We start from the raw sequence: 21,838 nt of genomic DNA on the forward strand, positions 1-21,838 counted from the left end.
CTTTAGGCCCACACTATGTCAAGCAAAAGGTGATGAGCGTATGGAAAAGAGCAACTAGAAACTGTCACTAATTGAATGCAGACTCTCCTAGATATCAGTGTTAAATAATACAGGGGGCTACAAATATCCATATAGCAATCATAGGCCATAGAGGCCAGAAGGCAAAACTCTGTGATCATGAAGGTAGGCCAACAACTCAGTTGTGCTGCACAAGCATGAAAAGGGATGATGTTTTGCTCTACCACATCTCTGGTTCACCATCTTCTCTGGTGTGAGAGCAGATGAGAAACAAAGTTTAACTAAGGTCAGGTGACTGAGAAAGAAGTACATATATAGATAGTGTACTTACTATACTATACTAACATAGTGAGATTGGTAGAAACTTTAGGCAGTGGGATGTAGTGGAAGGAAGTGAGGTGACTAGGCACACCAGCTTCCTTAAAGTGTTTTTAACTGACTATGCTTCCCAGCCACCAAAAAATAAGAGCGTTTCATTTTAAGACACTCTCAGCATGTATATTGGGGTAGAAACAACTGGACCAAAACTGAATGAAGAATAAAACCTGACACTTTGAGCAAAAATAAAACTTTCTTATAAACTCATTATCTCAGGTATTTTGCCTCTACACAGAGTTTCAGTAATGGAAGCTAACAAAAAGCTGTAAACCAAGTAAGAGCAAAGACAAAAGATACTTGTTTTGTCCTGAGTTGGATTCCCAAGACTTGCTTGATGGAAGAAGGAAACTTGACACTTTCATATTTTCTTCTGACCACAGTGCCTGAGCCCACATACATGTACACAAACACATACACACTTACAAACAAATAAATAAAAGGAGCTTTTAAAAATTGCTATGTCTGTCAGGCATGGTGGTGTACTCCTTTAATCTCAGTACATGGGAGGAATAGGCAGGTGGATCTCTTTGAGTTGGAGGAAATCCTGATCTACAAAGTGAGTCCAGGACAGCCAAGGCTACACAGAGAAACACTGTCAAAAAAATTAAACCCCCCAAACCTAAACCTTACATTTATGTATTGTGTGTGTATGAGTACCATGTGGATGAATATACTATATGGAAGTCAGAGTACAACAGGCAGGAATTAATTCTTTCTCTTGTATGGTCCTGGGGATTGATCTTAGGTTGTTGGATGCTCCAGGGTGGAAATCAGGTTAGCACATGAACAATGATCTTAGGTTTTCAGCCTTGGCATCAAGGACCTTTATTCACTGAACCACCTTGCCATCCCAAAATTGTGTATTTGAAGGTCAGCAAACATGTTACTGTAGACCTGTATTATTTGTCTCCACTGTTAATTTTTTGTGGACACAGTATCCTGTGCAATAAAAAATGTTTATGTTTATGTGAAAGATATGAGCTATATTAATATAATTACTGAGGAATAAACATAAGTAAAAGAGTAATTATTACCTAAATAATTTGACTATTATCCTAAATCAATTTTTACTACTATTTCAAAGGTACTATATATTATCAAATGCATTCTGTCTGAGTTTTCTTATGTGTTAAAAAAATCTTTGACTAAATCATTTCTGAGTTTTTGGTGCTGGGGTTGAACCCAAGGCCATGGGAGTGACAGGCATGTATTCTGCTGTTGTGTTACATCCTTGGCCCTGATGTCTGGTCGACTACTCACTGTTTGCAGTGCACAAAAAAGTATTCTATTTTATTAAGTGGTATAGTCTGATACTCAGAACATTCTTCATCAGGAGATTTGTAGCCAGAAAGGAAGAAAGAAAGTCAAAGAAGAAAGAAAGAAGGAAAGGAAAGAAGGAAAGAAAGAAAGAAAGAAAGAAGGAAAGAAAGACAGAAGGAAAGAAAATCCCCTTAGCATATTCTATAGCTTATTATGGATGGGATGAAAATCTGGAAAACCAATTAGTAAGCATCAATATTTTAATAAAAGCTGGGCCTGGTGGCTCATACATGTCAATTTCAGTACTTGGGAGGCAGAGACAAAAGGACTACTGACAGTTGTGAGGACAGCATGTAGTCAGCTCCAGGAAAGCATGGGCTATAGAGAGTGTGATTTTATCTCAAAAGCAAAACCAAAGCAAATAACAAATCCAAGAAGGAAAAAACATTGCTCCTCCTCACCTCCAAAGCCATTAGTTTCTCTAGGCAGGATTTGGCATATGGCTTAAATTCTCTTGTGTTTAGGGGATGTTTACATATGCTAGTAAGATCGATTGCTGACTACAGGCTCCCTTCATGGAAAGAGATGGATTCAGCTTATTTCTCTAGTACTTGTCAAGCTGCAAAGGTCACACAAGCATTTCTCTTTTTTTTTATTTTAATTTTTCTTTTTAGTAACATTTTGTTAACTCTGTGTCCCAGCTGTATCTCGCTCCCTCATTTCCTCCCCAACCCCACACTCCCTCCCTGGTCTCCTCCCTGCCCCTTTCCAAGTCTACTGATAAGGGAGGACCTCCTCCCCTTTCATTTGAGCCTGTTTTATCAGGTATGTTCAGGGCTGGCTGCACAGTACTCCTCTGTTGGCTAACAGGACTGCTCCTCCCCTGGGGGGGGGGTCAAAGAGCCTACCCTTGAGATCCTGTTAGAAATAGTCCTTGTTCCCCTTACTTTGGAAAACTACATGGTTACTGAGCTACCATGGGCCACATCCGAGCAGAAGTTCTAGATTATATCCATGGATGGTCCTTGTTTGAGTGTCAGTCTCAGAAAAGACCCTGTGCCCGGATAAAACCCTTTGTCTGCCAAGATTAATATTTAACAACTATGTTATCTTTTTATTTGAATTGTGGCAGTTTGCAATTTTGTATTTGAAAAGTTTTCTACACTAAAAAAAATATCAAACAGGATGCACATATAGCTTGTCTCTATCCCTTAGAACTTTAAAAAAAAGATTGTATGAAAATATGAGAAGCTAAATTTGGATCCCAAAACCCACACAAAGAAGGGCTAGTTAATACTTATAGTCGGGGGAGCTAGAGACAGATTCCACAGAAGCCAGCTGTATAAGCCTGGTAGCTGGTAGCTCATTTGCAGTGAAAACTAAAAGAACCTGCCTCAAACAAGGAGGAAGGAGAAGACTGGCACCAAAGGCTGTCTAAAGACCTGCACACCAGTGCTTGTACTCATGAACACATGCCACTCCTGTGGTGACTCACATCTCTACTTCCAGTGCTTCACAGGTAAGTAATTTCATAGCTAGTATAAACTACCTGAGACTGTGAATGTCCTGCTTATCTTCTCCATCCAAATTACCTTTGGATATGTCCAAAGGGTATCAAGATTCACTTTTCCTGCAGATATTGTTCTGGTTGGGTTAATCTAGAAGAGATATATGCTTAATATTGGTCAACATAAACCATATGTTCTAGTGAGTCAAGATCAGAAACCCAAAACAAGCAAGTAAATATAGCACTATATATTTGTAAACTAAACTAGCAAACCATCTGAAAAAGATAACCAAAATAACCAGAAAAGTTCAATAAAATGGGAATATTCAGTTATTTTACAGATTACATTTATTTAACATATCATCAAAGAGTATTTATTATTATTATTTAAGCTGTGCATGCTACTCAACAAGGACATATTTTTGAAACAAACAAATCAACTGAGAATCTTCCTTTCCTTACCCAAATACTTTAATAGATGAACAACTATTAGTTTCCTCCTAATAAAATCCAGATTGCATCTAAAGCACCCTGGACATAGAAGACAGGTTCTAGCCATTTCTGCTTCTCCAATTCAGTCCATCCTGATTAAATGCCTATGCAGAGCAAAGAAGATGACATGGGTTCTATGATTTAACTTCTTATCACAGGAGTGAAGTGTGAGGTGCAAGAGGGTTAAGACACCAGAGCTTAAGCCTTTATCACAGTGTTTTAATTTTTCAGTATTCTTTCTTTAGCAAATCTTTCTGAACAACTTAAAACACACACACACACACACACACACACACACACACACACACAGAAACATAAAACAAGCTTGGTGTGGTGGTATATGGCATTAACCTGAACACTCAGGCAGAGGCTGTCTGGGAGTTCAAGGACAGCCTGGTCAACATATCCAGTTCTAGGATAGACAGAGCTACATAACAGAGAGACTCTGTGCCAAAAACAGTAACAAAACAAAACAAAATTAAACCCATACAAAACTTATATAGGTTGGAGGGATAGCTCAGAAGTTAAGGGTAGTTGCTGCTCTGGCAGAAGGACATGGGTTTGGTTCCCAGCACTCACATCTAACTCCAATTCCAGGGTATCCCACTGCTACTTCTGGACCCTACAGGCACCAAGCACATGTGTGGTGCACAAAGATAACGTACAAACACTCATAAAGATACAAATTTTTAAATATTTACTGAAGCTAGAGGACTGAGGATATAGCTTCATGGTAGAGAGAACTCTTAAATAGCATATGAAACCGTGACACCATAAAAACAAAAAGTAAAATGAAACAAAAAAAAGTGGAGCCACTAGGATGGTCCTATGGGTAAAAGTGCCTACTGTCAAGCCTGAGGACCTGAATTTGGTCCCTGAGACCGACATGGTGGAGGGAGAGAATGGACCCCAACAAGCTGTCTTCTCACCTACGTACATGGGTCATAGCATTTGTATGTCTCTCCCCCTCTCCTGATACAAACGTACAAGAAGGAAGGCAAACAAAAAAATTTAAAACTGAAATAACAAAATGCTAAAAAAATGTGGTACTCTACACTTATAGTCCTAGTATGCTAAGCACATAATAGGAGAATCAGGAGTTCAATTTCAGGAGGTAATGACCAACCTGAAACACATGAGACCCTCATTCATTCATTCGCTTATTTATTTTTACCTTATGTATGACTCCTTGAATATATGTCTTATCTCGTGTCCTTGGAGGGCAGAGAAAGGCTTCAGATACCCTGGATCTAGGTTGTAAGCCTTCATATGGGTGATAAGAATCAAACTAGAGTTCTTTAGCTCTTTGCTAAAGCAGAGACACTTTTTGTTTTGTTTTGTTTTTTTAATGCACGTACCACCACTGCCATGAATGGTTACTGGGAGTGCAAGTTAAGCATCTGCCTACTAACATCAATCCCAGAGAGCCAAGAGCTTTAACCTGGGTAGCTCTGGTATAAGCTAATTGCATTTTCAAGGTGGCCACCTTAATACATGAAAGAAAAAGCTTGCTTGAGGTGTGGTAGAATCTCAGATATTGTCATTTACAGGTTTTATGAAGCACTGTGGTCTAGTAGCAGTGTGAAGCACATGCTTCTTTGAAGCTAAAGAATTTCTGAAAAGACACACATGCATGCAGTGTAAAATTATCAAGGTACCAGATCAAGGCTATCCACTCTCTTTCTGTACCTTTTCCCTCATCTATCTCTTTCTCAGCCCAGACATTATCACTAACATCTGATATACCTTCACAGGAATATGCTGTAGATTATAAAACATATCTGCACATAGATGCATATCACATACAACATACTTAAAAAATTGAACAAAAAATCTTGATCTTGATCTGTGTAAGTATATAAGTAACTTAAGGAAGAAAAATAGCCTAGTCCATTAGATTTCACCTCACACTCATCAGAATGGCTAAGATAAAAATCTTAAGGAATGATGCATGCTGGAGAGGATATGGAGAAAGTAGAACCCTCCTCCACTGTTGGTGGGAATGTAACCTAGTACAATCACTTTGGAAATCAATCTGGTGCTTCTGCCAAAATTTAGGAATAATGGTACCTCAAGATCCAGCTATACCACTCCTAGGCATATATCCAAAAGATACCCCACCACTCACTAACGACATTTGCTCAACCACGTTTGTAGCAGCTCTGTTCGTAATAGCCAGAATCTGGAAACAACCTAGAAGTCTCTCATGAAGTAATGGATGCCGAAATTGTGGTACATTTACACAATGGAACAGTACTCAGTAATTCAAACAAGGAAATCATACAATTTGCAGGCTAATGATGGGAACGAGGAAAGATCATCCCGAGTGAGATAACCCAGAAGCAGAAAGACACAAATGTTATATACTCACTTATAAGTGGATATTAACCATATAATATAGGAAAAACATACTAAATCTATAGCCCTCAAGAAGCTTAACAACAAGGAGGACCCTAGGGAAGATGCTTAATGCACATTCAGAAAGGCAAACAGTATTGATTTGAAAGTAGTAGAAGGAACAAGACAGGAGGTCCACAAGGGACCTCGGATAGACTCTACCTACCTGGATATTGAAGGAGAAACTTAAACTCATAGCCAAATTTTGGGAAGAGTGGCAGAATTATTAAGAAAAAGAGATAGAAAGAAGAGGGAGATAGAAAGACCTGGAGGGGACAGGAACTCCACAAGGAGGAAAACATTGCCAAACTTCCTTGGCTGAGTGGGGACTGTAGAGACCTATACTCCAACTATGGACCATTCATAGAGAGGACCTAGAACCCTTGTTTAGAGAAAGCCAATCGGCTGCTCAGTATACGAGTGGGTTCCCTAGCAAGGGGTGCAGGGGCTGTCTCTGACATTAACACAGTGGCAGGCTCTCTGATCACATTCCCTTGGTGGGTGGAGCCTTGCCAGGCAACAGAGGAAGATGATGCAGTCAGCCTTGATGAGACCTGATACTCTAGGGTCAGTTAGAATGGGAGAAGTTACTCCCCTATCAGGTGAATAGGGAAAGGACATAGAAGGAGATGAGGGAAGGTTGGTGGGACTGGGACAAGAGAGGGGGCTGCAGCTGGGACACAAAGTGAATAAATTGTAATAAATAAATATATAAATAAAATAACTTTGAAAAAATTTGATTCACTCTTCTCAGGAATAGTTAATTCCTAAATTTCTTCTTTTTTTTTTTCCAGTGTTGAGGGATTCTGGAGATATTGAACTCTGGGCTCATGAATGCCAAGCCTACATATTTTTTTTTTCAATTTTAAACACAACTGACACTGACTATGAAAATTTAATTGAGAAGGACTCCTTCCTCCAACCTAGTACTATAAACCTCACAAGATTTTTAATACTTTACATGAAAATTATTCAATTTTAATTGTAAATTTTAATGTGAAAAGGACAGTTTTAAGCTCAGAAACCCAAAAGTCATCTTGAGACTCTTAAGAGTTACTAAGTTCTAAGAAACCATATTTTTACCTGTTTGTCATTTTCTGTGTTTGCAGCCATTTCCTCATATGAGGCAGCCTGAGAATTTATTTTGGTTTCAGTGACCTCTACAGACAAAACAAAACTGCCCATGATGATCATGGTCCCACTGTCCTCTTTACCAAGCACCAAGCCCATCACTTCCAGGTTGCCTTCTGATCTGGCATGCATCACGATTTTCAGTAGAGCCAATGTTGAGATTTTGCAGTATTTAAAGTAATGCTGACTATAAAACAAAATCACAGTACAATCAAGGTTCTTACATAATATACAATTTCAAAAGATTTTTTATGAAAATAAATAAATACTGAAGGGATCTGTAGTGATGGAAGAGAACTGTAGAATGGGGGGCTGGGGGGGAATAAAACAGCATCTACAAGCACTGGGAAATAGCTTCACGAGTCATCATCATCTCTGGCCCCCAGGGAAAGTGAAGATTACAAAGTAAACTTTAATATCCTATTGAAGTGAAGGAATAATATGATCAACTCGATAGGTCTTTTTATCTTCATTAACATGTAATCATCATAGCTTTGATTATGTTCTCAGTTCTAACTTTATGACCTAAATTTATTGATTTATTAATTAAATTGCAACCACAAGCTGAAAGAACAGAGACCATCTTGGAAATCAAAACGTAAGTTAAAAATTTGGCTCCTCTGATATTAGAAATAAATTGGGACTTTGTACAGATGTTCATTTAGGTGTCATCCACCCAAAGAGCATCAAACCCGTCCGATACCTTTTTCTCAGAGGCGGGACCTGGGGCATCAACCCGCATGCAATCAGACATGCTCTTCTCTGGGTCCAAAGCGGCTGACCCTGAGTGCAGTGCTTAGCCTCGCATCCTGAGCGTATCATTTTAGCTTTTTATGGTATCCAACCATGCTTGGGGAGAATGTCCTGCTTCAATGGCTGTAAAGGCCTGAATGATCATGGCTGCATCACACTGTTGTGAGACTCTAATCTTGCATATATACCACAGGCAAACCAAGGAGACCAACACCAGAAGGCCTGCTAACACTCCCATGCCCGCCCATTCCTTCATATGAGTCATGAATGAACATCTGTACAAAGTTCCAATTTATTTCTAATATCAGAGATCAGACCTCTACTCTTGCCAGATCCTTTTAAAACAAAAAGGGGGAACTGTAGAGAGCTGCAGAATGCTATGCCTTAAAGATGGAGCTGGTTTCCGCCTTCCACCTTCCCGATGGTGAGTGCTCTCTGTCACGAACAACTCCACATTTGGCTAAGGCCGAGGATCTGGCTTGCTTCCATGTAGGTGGACCTATCTGCATTGCCCCCGTGGCACGCCTGGGTTGGCTACCCAGAGGCTATTTAAGCTGTGGGCTGGCTTTCCCCGGGGTCCGAGGATTGTTCAATGTTCCTGAATAAACTGCATTGAAAAAAAAATTTGGCTCCTCTGTTTACAGGGAAAAGAGAGAAAGATAATCACTACTATGGCTCATTGCATATGGCTCATCTAGAAGCTTTAAATAAATTACCTCATCTAATCTTCATAACATCATCAATAGCTAGATTTACTTTTATCTTACAGGAAGGTAAGTTTAGATACTTCAGTTTCCTAATGCCAGTCAACAGTTTAACTGTTCAGAGGTGATTTTCAGTTTGGTGCTCCTGAGTTCATTACTGTAGTATGATAATGAGGTGAATTTCTGAATGCATTTGTTTATTTCCCTATTTACAGAAAAGGAATGAAAGTACAGTACTGGACTGCCATGATTATTAAACGACATGAAAATCTTTAATCCAGTGCTAGGCCACGGTAAGTACTCAATAAATACTTTGAAAATTGAATAATGCCAATTAAAGCCAGCTTTGCTACCAAAACAAAACACCTGAAAATAGTGAGACAGTTTAGACAGCATCCATTGGTGAGTTTTCTTTACTCTCCTTAACACAAGCAGCTCCATGAAAAATCTCTTGACTTGTATTCAGTCCCAAAGATACATGGATTTGTGGCATTTGTGTAGGAGCTAAATAGCCTTTAAGCTCTATTTTAAAATTTCTGACTTCTGTGAATTGTTGTAGTGGTATTTTAGAAAACTAGTACGACTTGGTGTACAGTTTCATGAAAAAAAGTGATTTAAAAAAGTGCTTATGGAGTGCCTTCTTTCCCTTCATTTTTTTTTTTAAATCACTGGCTTGTAAATTTGATTTCTGAAAACAGCTGTGCTCCTCAGTTTGAAAGTCACTTATAGCTGCAACAAGGTGCATGTAGTCACCAGGTTCAAGGCAGAATTATGAAATTTATGAAAATAATCATGTTGAGAACATGACATCGTAAGTCATCCCTTACACTCCCTGGAGAGACAATTCAGTTAAAGAAACTTTCTAAGAGGGGAATGGAAACAGGCTCTAGAAGAGGGGTTAGGCTCTGCTGATTCAGAAAATGCAAACTAAAAACATATAAATAAATTTTTTCACTAACTTAAAAGTGGATATTAGACTTAGAATATAGGATAAACATACTAAAATCTGTACACCCAAAGAAGCTAAGCAAGAAGGAGGACCCTGGATAAAATCATTAATAATCACTCAGAAAGGCAAACAAGATGGACGTCAGAAGAGGGAGAGTGTAGGGAACAGGACAGGAGCCTACCACAGGGGACCTCTGAAGGACTCTACCCAGCAGGGTATCAAAGCAGATGCTGAGACTGCTGGCCAAACTTTGGGCAGAGTGCAGAGTGTCTTGTGAAAGAAGGGGGAGATGAAGGACCTCGGTGGTAGGAGGGGACAGAAACTCCACAAAGAGAGCAGCAGAACTGAAGGATCTGGGCAAAAGGGTCTTTTCCAAGACTGATGCTCCAACCTGGGCCCATGCATGGGGATAACCTAGAACTCCTGCAGATATGTAATCCATGGAACCTCATTATTCAAGTGGTTCCCTAGTAACTGGAACAGGGACTGTCTCTGACATGAACTCACCCGGCTCTTCCCTTGAGTGGGGAGCAGCCTTACTACGCCACAGAGGAAGACAATGCAGCCACTCCTGATGAGACCTGATATGCTAGGGTCAGATGGAAGGGGAGGATGCTTTCCACTATCAGTGAACTTGTGGAGGGGAATGGGAGGAGATAAGGGAACGAGAGTGGGATTAGACGAGGACAAAGTAGGGGCTGCAGGTGGGATACAAAGTGAATAAACTGTAATTAATTAAAAATAAATTAATTAAAAAATTAAAAATAACATTGTATAGAGTATATTTTTTTCTTTGGGTTACTTCACTCAAGATGGTCTTTTATAGTTCCCACCATTTGCCTGAAAATTTCATGATTTCCTTGTTTTTAATAGATGTGTAGTATTCCGTTGTGCAAATGTACCACAATTTCTGTATCTATTCCTCCATTGAGGGACACCTACGTCATTTCCAGATTGTGGCTATTATGAATAGAGCTTCTAGGAACATTGTTGAGCAAATGTTCTTGTTGTATAGTTGAGTGTATTTTGGATACACGCCTAGGAGTGGTATGGATGGATCTTGAGGAAGAGTTATTCCTAGTTGTCTGAGAATGTGCCAGATTGAATTTCCAGAGAGGTTGTACAGGTTTACATTCCCAATGGAAGTGGAGGAGGGTTCCCCTTTCTTCACAGCCTCTCCAGCATGTGTTGTCACTTGGATTTATGGTCTTGGCCATTCTGATGGGTGTAGGTGAAATCTCAGGGTCATTTTGATTTGCATTTCCCTGATGGATAATGAGGCTGAGGATTTCTTTAAGTGTTTCTCTGCCATTCGATATTCCTTTACAGAGAATTCTCTGTTTAGCTTTGAAATCTATTTTTTTTTAAATTGGATCATTTGATTTGCTGGTGTTTAACTTCTTGTTTTCTAAGTTTCTTTTTTAAATTTTATTATTTTTTTAAATTTTTAAATTTTTTATAATAATTACAGGTTATTTACTTTGTATTCCAGCCGTAGACCACGTCCTTATTCCCTCCCAATCCCACCCTCCCTCCCTCATCTCCTCCATGCCCTTTTCCAAATCCACTGATAGGGGAGGACCTCCTCCCCTTCCATCTGACCCTAGTTTATCAGGTCTCTTCAGGACTGGCTACAATGTCCCCTACTGTGACCTAGCAAGGTTGCTGCTCCCTTGTGTGTGTGTGTGTGTGTGTGTGTGTGTGTGTGTGTGTGTGTGTGAAGAGCTCACCATTGAGTTCATGTCAGAAATAGCCCCTGTTCCCCTTAATATAGAATCCATTTGGATACTGAGCTACCATGAGCTATATCTGAACAGGGGTTCTAGGTTATATCCATGCGTGGTTCTTGGTTGGAGAAACAGTCTCATGAAAGACCCCTGTGCCCAGATATATATGGTCCTTGTGGAGCTCCTTTCCTCTCCAGGTCTTACTAACTCCCCCTAATTTCATATGATTCCCTGCACTCTGCCCAAATTTTAGTTATGAGTCTTAATATCTGCTTTGATACACTGCTAGGTAGAGTGTTTCAGAGGCCCTCTGTGGTAGACTCCTGTCCTGTTACTTGTTGTCTCCTAAATCCAAGGTCCATCCCATTTGTCTTTCTAAGTGAGGATTGATCATCTAACCCTTGGTCTTCTTTCTTGTTTATCTTCTTTAGGTGTAAAGATTTCAGTATATTTATCCTATCTTATAGGTCTATATAAGTGAGTATATACCATGTGTGTCTTTCTGCTTTTGGGATACCTCGCTCAGGATGATCGTTTCTAGGTCCCAAAATTTGCCTGCAAATTTCATAATTTCCTTGTTTTTAATTGTTGAGTAGGATTGTTTTTAATTGCTGAGATGAAACCTAAGAATAATAGGAATAGATGAAAAAGAAGACTCCAGGCTCCAAGGACTGGAAAATATTTTTAAGAAAATAATAGAAGAAAAATTTCCCAACTTAAAGAAAGAGATGTCCATAAACATACAAAAGCCTACAGAACACCAAATAGACTAGACCAGAAAAGAAATACTTCGTGTCACATCATAGTCAAAACACTAAACCTACAAAACAAAGGGAAAAAGGCCAAGTGACATATGAAGGTAGACCAATCAGAATCACACAGACTTCTCATCAGAAACAATGAAAGCCAAAAGGGTCTGGACAGAAATCATTCAGTCTTTAAGGGAACACAGATGTCAACTCAGACTACTATACCCAGCAAAGCTTTCAATCAACTTAGATGGAGAAATCAAAATATTCCATGAGAAATCTAAATTGAAGCAATATCTACACAGCTACCCAGCCCTACAGAAGATATTAGAAGGAAAACTCCAGTCCAATGAAAACAACTACACTAAAGAAAAAATAGTGTACAGATAATTTCCCAAAAAAATTAAAAGAAAAAAACCCCGCAATGAATCATAGTAAGACCACCAACTCTACAATAAAAGGAACTATCGGTCATTGGTCACTATTATCTATCAATATCAATGGACTCAACTCTCCAATAAAAAGACACAGACTAATAGAACAGTTGTGCAAACAGGATCCAGAATTCTGCTGCATCCAAGAAACACACCTATGCAAAAAAGATAAAAACTACCTTAGAGTAAAGGGCTGGAAAAATGTTTATCAAGCAAATGGACCCAGAAAACAAGCTGAGGGAGCGATCCCAATATCTAATAAAATAGACTTTCAACCAAAATTAATAAAAAAAGATGAGGAGGGGCACTTCCTTCTCATCAGGGAAAATTCCAACAGGAGAACATCACAATTTTGAACATCTAAGCCCCAAATAAAAGACCACCTACATCTGTAAAAGAAACATTATTAAAGCTGAAATCACACATTGATTGGAAGCCTTAATAGTGGGAGACTTCAATGCTCTGCTTTCACCAAGGGACAGGTCATCCGTTCACAAGTAAAACAGGAAAAAAAGGGCACTTACAGAGGCCCTAAATCAAATGGACCTAATAGATGTCTACAGAACTTTGCACCCAAAACCAAGAGTATACCTTTTCAGCACCTCATGGAACATTCTCCAAAATAGACCATGTAGTTGGTCACAAAGCAAGCTTCAGCAGATACAAGAAGATTGAAATAATCCTTTGTATCCTATCTGACCATCATGGTCTAAAGCTGGACCTCACCAACAAGAGAAACAGCAAAAAGCCTGTACATAAATGGAAACTGAACAACTTGCTACTCAATGACAGCTTGGGGGTTGCTGGTGGGGCCATGGTGTCTTGATTTTTGTTGGGTGAGTTCTTACTCCTACCTTTGTCCATTTGCTTATATGTGATCTTCACTGTCTTTTCCTTGAGTCTGAACTTCAGACTGGAACTGTCTTTCTCTGGTGTCTGGAATATTCTTCAGGAAGATCAGGGAAGTCCAGTGTTTTGAGAGTGTGTTTTGTTGCTTCAGTTGTACCCTAGAGAGAAAAAGCTGCTGGCACAGATTCGTTATTGTGGGGGAGTAAGTGTGTGTGTGTGTGTGTGCGTGCTCCCACACATGTCTAAGTGTGTCTTGATGGGTAGTGCTAGAGAGTGTAATTGGGATATAGGGGTTGGGAGGAAGCACAGGAGGGGATGTGGATGCTAATGGTGTTAGCAAGCACAGATTGTGGACACAAAGCGCCTGTGCAGGTTTCCTGAATAGCCAGTGGTCTCCAATCTTTGGAAGGCTCTGCAGGCTGGACTATGAGGTCTGTGGCTGACACTGCAGGTTGGACAAGTACTCTGTTGTGGGATCTGTGTGCCCAGCCCTCTGCTCTGTGCTAGAAGCTGTGAGCACAGCAGGCTGTGCTGTGCTCTCTGATTTGGGAAGCGCTATATGCTTCCTCTGCCTCCTCCCCCTCAGGCAAGGCTGGTGATCAGAGTTCCTGGGGAAAATGCCAGGGGTTTGAGTGTTCTCAGTCTCAAATCTCAAGGAGGAGGATTTGTGCTTGGAACAGGTAGCACTGTGTTTAGGCAAGCTGTTTGCACTGCGGGGTGCTTCCTCTGCTTCAGCTGCTAGTTGTGGTGCCTCCACTGCTGCCTCCATGTTTGCTGCGGTACCTCCGCTGCTTCCTCTGCTGCAGGCTTGGCTACCTCCACTTCTGCTTCCACCCATTATAGGGAAGTGCCTGGGAATCGATTCCCCAGGTGAAGTCCACGGAGATGTTCGCTGACGACCTGTATCCTATTGGACTTAGATCAGGGTTTGTCTCCCTTCTAACCAGACTCTTCTACCATTGTTTTGGGTTTTACAGCCCCTAGACTCACCAATTCAGAGTTTCAGCTCCTCTGAATATGGTGCATGCTGGTCGCCCCAATCTTGGATTCTCCCGGTGTTTAACTTCTTAAGTTCTTTATATATTCTGGATATTAGCCCTCTGTCAGATAGAGGGTTGGTGAAGATCCTTCCCAATCTGTAGGCTGTCGTTTTGTTCTGATGACAGTGTTCTTTGCTTTACAGAACCTTTTCAGTTTCATGACGTCCCATTTATTAACTGTTGATTTAGAGCCTGTGTTGTTGATGTTGTGTTTAAGAGTTGACTCCTATGTCAATGAGTTCAAGGATCTTCCCCACTTGATCTTCTTACAGATTTAGTGTGTCTGGTTTTATGTGGAGGTCTTTGATGCACTGGGACTTTAGTTTTGGGCAGGGTCATAAGTATGGATCTATTTACATTTTTCTACATGTAGATATCTAGTTAAGCCAGAACCATTTGTTGAAGATGCTATCAATATTCCATTGTATGGTTTGGATTTTTGTCAAAAATCAAATATCCGTAGGTGTGTGGGTTTATTTTTGGGTCTTCTATTTGATTGTGTTGATCCTCCAGACTGTTTCTCTGCCAGTACCATGCAGTTTTTATTACTGTGGTTCTATAGTACAGATTGAGATCAAGGATAGAGATAACTCCAGATGATCTGCTGTTGTACAGGATTTTTTTTTTAAACAACTCTGGGTTTTTTATTTTCCATATGAAATTGAGAATTGTTCTTTCATGTTTTGTAAAGAATTATGTTGGTATTTTGATGGGAATTACCTTGAATCTGTAGACTACTTTTAGCAGGATGGCCATTTTCATTATGTTTATCCTATCAATCCATGAGCATGGGATACCTTTCCTTTTCTGATATTTTCTTATGGGCCTCTAATAACTGGAAAAGCACACACTTGAGATCATTCTCCTGTGCTTCTGATGTTATTAAAATATCCCTTGATATTTGGGGTTGGTGATGAAGGCACGTTGTCCTGATTTTTTTGGATGTGTTCTTATGCCAATCTTAAGCCATTGCTTTTCAGTGGCTTTGGCTGTTTTTTCCTCTAGTCTGTACTTCCAAACTGGGTCTGTTTGTCTCTGGTATCTGGAGTATACTTCAGGAAGATGAGAGAAGTCCACCACTTTGAGAGCAGATGTTGGTGTTTTAGCTGTAGCTAAGGCAGGAAAGATGCAGGTACATACACAAAATCATGGGAGTGTGTGGAAGTGTGCCTTGAAGGACAGTGTGCCTGAGTGTTTAGATGCCTGGAATGGTGGAGCATAAGTGCAGGATTGGGTGCGGGTGCAGTTCATGGGCACAATGTGCCTGCATGGGTGCTCTAAATGCATATAGGCCTCTGGTACTGTCCTCCCATTATTCAGATCTGTCTGGGATCTAGGAATTTTTTGCCTGGACTCCACTAGGAGACCCACAGAAGACGGGCTTCAATGTTGAGAACACTGTCCCAATGATGTCTATGTTGCCTACAGTGTGGATGTGGTTGGGAGGGATCTGATATCTGCCTGCTAGCAAACAGGGACCTTGGATCTGGGGCAAAACCAACCAGAATTAACTTAATATGGTTTAAATTTTGGCATACTTTACAGTTTATTTTTTCTTGTATTTCCAGGTATACAACCAAAGCAAATAAAGTTCATATGCCCTCTAGCTTCTTGTAATTTTTACATACTCTGGCCTTTTATAAATTTTTATATACTTTGACATTTTACAACATTTTATACATGTTTAGGTTATGATTTTTTTCTAGCTCTGATTTTTAGGTTTAAGAAAACATTTTTGGGGGGCCAAGATGGCGGCGCCAGGAGAACACTGTGTCTGAGAAACAGGACAAAACTCTCCGTGCAGCGACCAGGAGGCTGAACTCTGGGCCCTAAAACTACAGCTATCATGTTTCCCAGGTGAGAGGAGGCTCCCACAGCATGGGAATTGGTCGTGTCCACTCTCAGGCCACACAGCTAGAACCCAGAAGAGATCCCAGCTAATGCGGGCTTTGGTTCTCCAGGCTGGAGCCCCACGCTTGCGTGTCCTGATCACTTTCCCAGGCTGATTGGTGGGCACAAGGGTGCCAGAGACTGAGAGTTCCAGTTCCAAGAAAACCCCATGGGGAAGGAAGGTTGAGAGACTTATCATGGGTTACCCGGTCTTTCCCTGGAAGGTCTCACTGACCATGGGTACCCGCCACCTTCACAGCTGAGCTCCACTGTGCAGAGAGCTGCTGCGCGCCCAGCTCAAAATCCCTACTTCCTCTTCGGAGGAGGCAGGGGGCATCCAGCAGAATCTGCCACAGACCACATTGTCTTTACCCCAACCCGAGATTGGGACTGAGAAAACCCAATCCTTTTGAGCACTCCCGCAAATGCCACCATAACCCTGCCATGGTGGAGAGGAAAGATAAAGAGGTGCACAGCGGCTTCACAGTGCTCGGACCCCAGTGCTGCCAGAGGCTCCTAGCAAACAAACTTCAGCTCAGGATCTGGGACTGTGGTCATTCAACACATCCTGAGAATCTCCTGCATCCTGCACAATAAGGTCTAGCACCAAGTCCTATCACCGGCAGCCCCCTGACCCCTGGCAGAAAAACCCTGGCTCAGGATCGGGACTGAGAATTCCCAACCCCTTCTGGCACTCCCCTGAGAGCACAGCCATAAGCTTGCCCTGGTGGAGGGGCAGGTCAGAGGGGTAGGACAGAGAGGGAGCCTGCCACAGGACACAGCACCCCCTCTTCAGCTCACCCAGCGGCCCCTGGCAGAGAAACCCAAGCTCTGGATCTTAGGACACTCAACCCTACCTGGTACAATCTCGGCATCAGCAAACATAGGTTCTACCGCCAGACTGCTTCTTGCAGAGAGATCTGGGCCCGGGATCTGGGATTGAGAACACTCAACCTAACTCTTTCCCACGCTACCCTCGAACCAGTCATCATAATCCTTCCTGGTAGAGGGAAAGGACAGAGAGACAGCACACAGGAATGGTGGACACCGAGTCCTGTGGCCACAGTGTCACAGAGCTGACTGTTAGCCTACCCGTGCATTTTCTGCAGCAGGACCAAATCAGAGAGTAGAGAGAAAGGGGAACCCCTGTGCATTCCAACTGGTCCTGCAAGAGAGTGAGTGAGCATTCTAGGGAGAGTTTGCCCCAGACCCAGGGCCTCTCCACAGAAGCAACCAGACGAGATCCCTGCCACCCTCACCCCTAGTGTGGGCATCATAGGGATTCTTGGGATAGCGACCCCAATGTTGCAGCCTCTGCCTTGTGGGTCCACCAGTGTAATCCAGGCAAACAATCCCTGGATCTCAGACAGAAATGCATAATAGTGGCCTACAGACCACTGCAATAGTCAAAGAATCCGCACATGCACACTGTGCCACATTCCTTACTTAGGCAAAACTGAAACCACAGTGCACACTCCAAAACCACTGAACCTCTCTCATCTTCCTGAAAAAAAAAAAAAACGGTCCAGAAAACAGAAAGAGATGATCATAGCCTGAGCTATAAACCAAGGAACAAACAGTGAGGGCTATAGATAACCAGATGGCTAGAGGCAGACATAAGAACACACCCAATAAAAATCAGGACATAATGACCTCACCAGCAACCCCACAAATCAATGGACACTTCAATTCACTAGATAGACAAGAAAAGGACCTCAAAACTATGCTTCTCCAGCTATTAGAGGCCCATAAAGATGAAATGAACAAAGCCCTCAGAAAAATAGCCAAGGAAATTGAGACGAACAAAGAGGAAACATATAGAACTCTCAGAGAAATTACCACGAGAATTGAGGGAAACAAAGAAGAAATGAACAAAGCTTTCAAAGAAATGTCCACACAAATGAAGGCAAATAAAGAAGAAATAAACAAAGCTCCCATAGAAATACAGGCAATTATAGCCAAAAAAGTAGAGGCACAATTAGTGATACATAGAGAGGAAACGGACAAAAAAATAGAAGCGGTCATTGAAAAGCAGGACTCCACATTCAAACAGATGAAGGAAATTGTACAAGACATGAAAACAGAATTAGAATCAATAAAGAAAATACAAATAGAGAAAAACCAGGAGCTGGAGAACATAGAGAAAAGATCGGGAACTACAAAGGTAAGCATCACCAACAGAATACAAGAGATGGAAGAAAGAATCTCAGGAGACGAAGATACACTTGCAGAAATTGACACATCTCTCAAAGAAAAAATAAAATCAAAAAAGTTCCAAACACAAAACATCCAAGAAATCAAGGACACCATGAAAAGACAAAATCTAAGAATAATAGGAGTAGAAGAAAAAGAAGACATCAGGCTCAAAGGTCCAGAAAATATTTTCAAGAAAATTATAGAAGAAAACTTTCCCAACTTAAAGAAGGAGACGGCCATAAACATACAAGAGTCCTACAGAATACCAAGTAGACTAGACCAGAAAAGAAATTCTTCACGTCACATCACAGTCAAAACACTGAACCTACAGAACAAAGAAAAATTATAAAAGCAGCAAGGGAAAAAGCCAAGTAACATATGAAGGTAGACCTATCATAATCACAGAAGATTTCTCAACAGAAACTATGAAAGCCAGAAGGGCCTGGACAGAAATCATACAGTCCTTAAGGGACCACAGATTCCAACCCAGACTACTATACCCAGCAAAACTTTCAATCAACATAGACGGAGAATTCAAAATATTCCATGACAAAACCAAATTTAAACAATATCTACATAGTACCCCAATTCTACGGAAGAAGACCATTTATGGATATAACATAGAACCTCTGCTCAGATGTAACCTGTGGTAGCTCAGTAACCAATTGGTTTCCCATAGTGAGGGGAACAAGGACTATTTCTACCAGGAACTTAATGACTGGCTCTTTGACCTCTCCACCCCCCCCCCAAGAGAGGAGCAGTCCTGTTAGGCCACAGAGGAGGGCTTTGCAGCCAGTTCTGAAGATACCTGGTAAAACAGGATCAGATGAATGGGGAGGAGCCCCCCACATCAGTGGACTTGGAAAGGGGCAGGGTGTAGATGAGGGAGTGAGGGTGGGATTGGGAGCGAATGAGGGAGCGGGATATGGCTGGGATACAGAGTTAATAAAATGTAACTGATAAGAAAAAAAAATAAAATTAAAAAAAAGAGAACATTTTTACTTTAGACAAGCTTTTTTTTTTCCATCCCAGTCTCTTGCTTTTTTTTTGTTTTGTTTTATAGACAACATAAAAACTTCCTTTAAAATCCTTTTCATTTTTATTTTTACTCACTCATTCCATGGGTTTTTACCATCCTGAAATGATACATTTTAAAAACTCTAGTTTCTTCAATTGCCTTAAACAGTATGGCTTGGTTTAATTTGGTAAAATTAATAAAATAAATAACAAGGCCTTTTTACCTCCCTGAAAGCACTGAGAAACTGTTCCAATTTCCTTGTTAGGTTGCAGAGGGTCATTATTTTTAAATACCTGAAAAATTTTAAAATGTTTTATAGCCTTAAACATTCAAACATTCTTCAAAATCTGCTTTTGCAATATTAAAATGCCCAGAGTGAAGTGTTAGAGCATAATCATAGTTTTTAGAAGTCAAATCCAAATTTTATCAGTGTTAAAAATTCAGACAAATCAGTGTCTTTAAAATCAATACCAAATGTATTATTTTGATGTTACAAAGTTTGACTGCCAACAAGAAAAGTTCTGATATACAGACACATGGAGGTGTAGCTCTAATATCTCATACAAACAAAGTTTTAAACGTTTTTTTTATGATCCTTGTTTTTAAGACAGGACAGAAATTATGTAAAATCTTATACAAATTTATATTACCTTTGGAGACTTTTTTTTATTGAGCTCATGCCATTTGTTATTTAGAATGGCTCCAATCCTAAGTTTTAAGTTAACTTTACGTTACAGATTTTAAACATACCCAATAACCATTAACCTATAACCAAGACTTATATAACATTGCAAACTTATACAAACAATACTCTTTGTACTTTTAAGCTGTTATTTCAAAGGAGGAGCATCTTGCTACCTGTTGAATCCAATTTCTTATGAGCACAGAGGCTTTGTAGCAGAATTAAACATTAGATTTCTTATGGAGAAACGGAGAAGCCACTGGTGCCCTTTCAAGAGCAGGCTGAACATGCCATAACTGGCTGGCTGCCAGGTTAACCCAGGCAGGAGACTCAGTTGCAAAAATGCAGACCTTCAAGGACAGAGCCAATATTATCAGTCTTTGTCAAATGAGCTGCTTTTTTATTTTTATTTATTCATTTTTTTTACTAGAGAAGCTGTTGTTTTTTTTTTTTTTTTTTCTGAAAATTTTTGAAACAAGCTAAACCAAGTTAAGGGGTAAACAGATGGCCAACAGATAATGTTTGGTTCATGATTACTACATATTAATCCAGAAGAGTCCAAAATGAGCCAATGACAAACATAACTCAAATGACATGTACAAGTAAATACTCCCAGGAGACAAACAAAACATCAGACCAGCATCTCTTGACTTTTATATCTGTGCATGAGAGGCAAAGAGGCTCTATGCAGGTTCAAAAACTAAATGAAAGACATCAGACTCTCACTGGGAGTTTGGAGCACCAGGCCCTCTCAGAACTTGCTGAGAGTCTCATAGAATCTCTCTGGGATCTTGGAGCATCATCCAGCATCCTTTTGTGACTTCTGCGATTGTATGGAAAGAGACTTTACCACACTAGTCAACATTCCTTATATTTAAAATCATTTTTTATTAATTGCATTTATTCATTTTGTATGCCACCTGTATCCCCTTCCCTCATTCCATCCCAATCCCACCATCCCTCCCTCATTTCTTTGCATGCCCTTCCCCAAGTCCACTGATAGGGGTGGTCTTCCCCTCCTTCCTTCTAATCCTAGTCTATCAGGTCTCATCAGGACTGGTTGCATTGTCTTCCTCTGTGGCCTGGTAAGACTGTTTCCTGCTCAGGGAGAGATGATCAAAGATCCAGCCACTGAGTTCATGTCTGAGACAGTCCCTCTTCCCCTTACTAGGTAACCCACTTGGAGACTGAGCTGCCATAGGATATTTCTCTGGGGCGGTTCTAGGTTATCACCATGCATGGTCCTTGTTTGGAATATCAGTCTCAAAGAAGACCCCATGTGCACAGAAGTTTTGCTTCTGCTGCTCTACTTGTGTACCACCTGGCCTGTCCAGGTCTCTCTATCTCCCCCTTCTTTCATAAGATTCAATGCACTATGTTGAAAATTTGGCTATGTGTTTCAGCATCTGCTTTGATACCCTGCTGGACAGGGTCTTTTAGTGGCCCTCTGTGATAAGCTCCTGTCCTGTTCCCTGCTTTCTCCTTCTTGTGACATCCATCCTGTTCACCTTTCTGAGTGACAATAGATCATATTACCCAGGGTACTCCTTCTTGTTTAGCTTCTTCAGGTATACAGATTTTAGTATGCTTATCCTATATTATATGTATAATATCCACTTCTAAGTGAGTATATACAATGTGTGACTTTCTTCTTCTGGGATACC

General features: G+C 40.7%; 1 pseudogene; it reads right to left on the reverse strand.

The window, feature by feature from the left end:
* Positions 1-1,652: 1,652 nt before the first annotated feature.
* The window catches only part of LOC132649936 (COP9 signalosome complex subunit 5-like), a 100,499-nt pseudogene continuing 80,313 nt past the window's right edge, over positions 1,653-21,838 (reverse strand).

The sequence above is a fragment of the Meriones unguiculatus genome, chromosome X (assembly GCF_030254825.1).
Source record: "Meriones unguiculatus strain TT.TT164.6M chromosome X, Bangor_MerUng_6.1, whole genome shotgun sequence".
In the NCBI taxonomy this organism is placed as follows: domain Eukaryota; kingdom Metazoa; phylum Chordata; class Mammalia; order Rodentia; family Muridae; genus Meriones; species Meriones unguiculatus.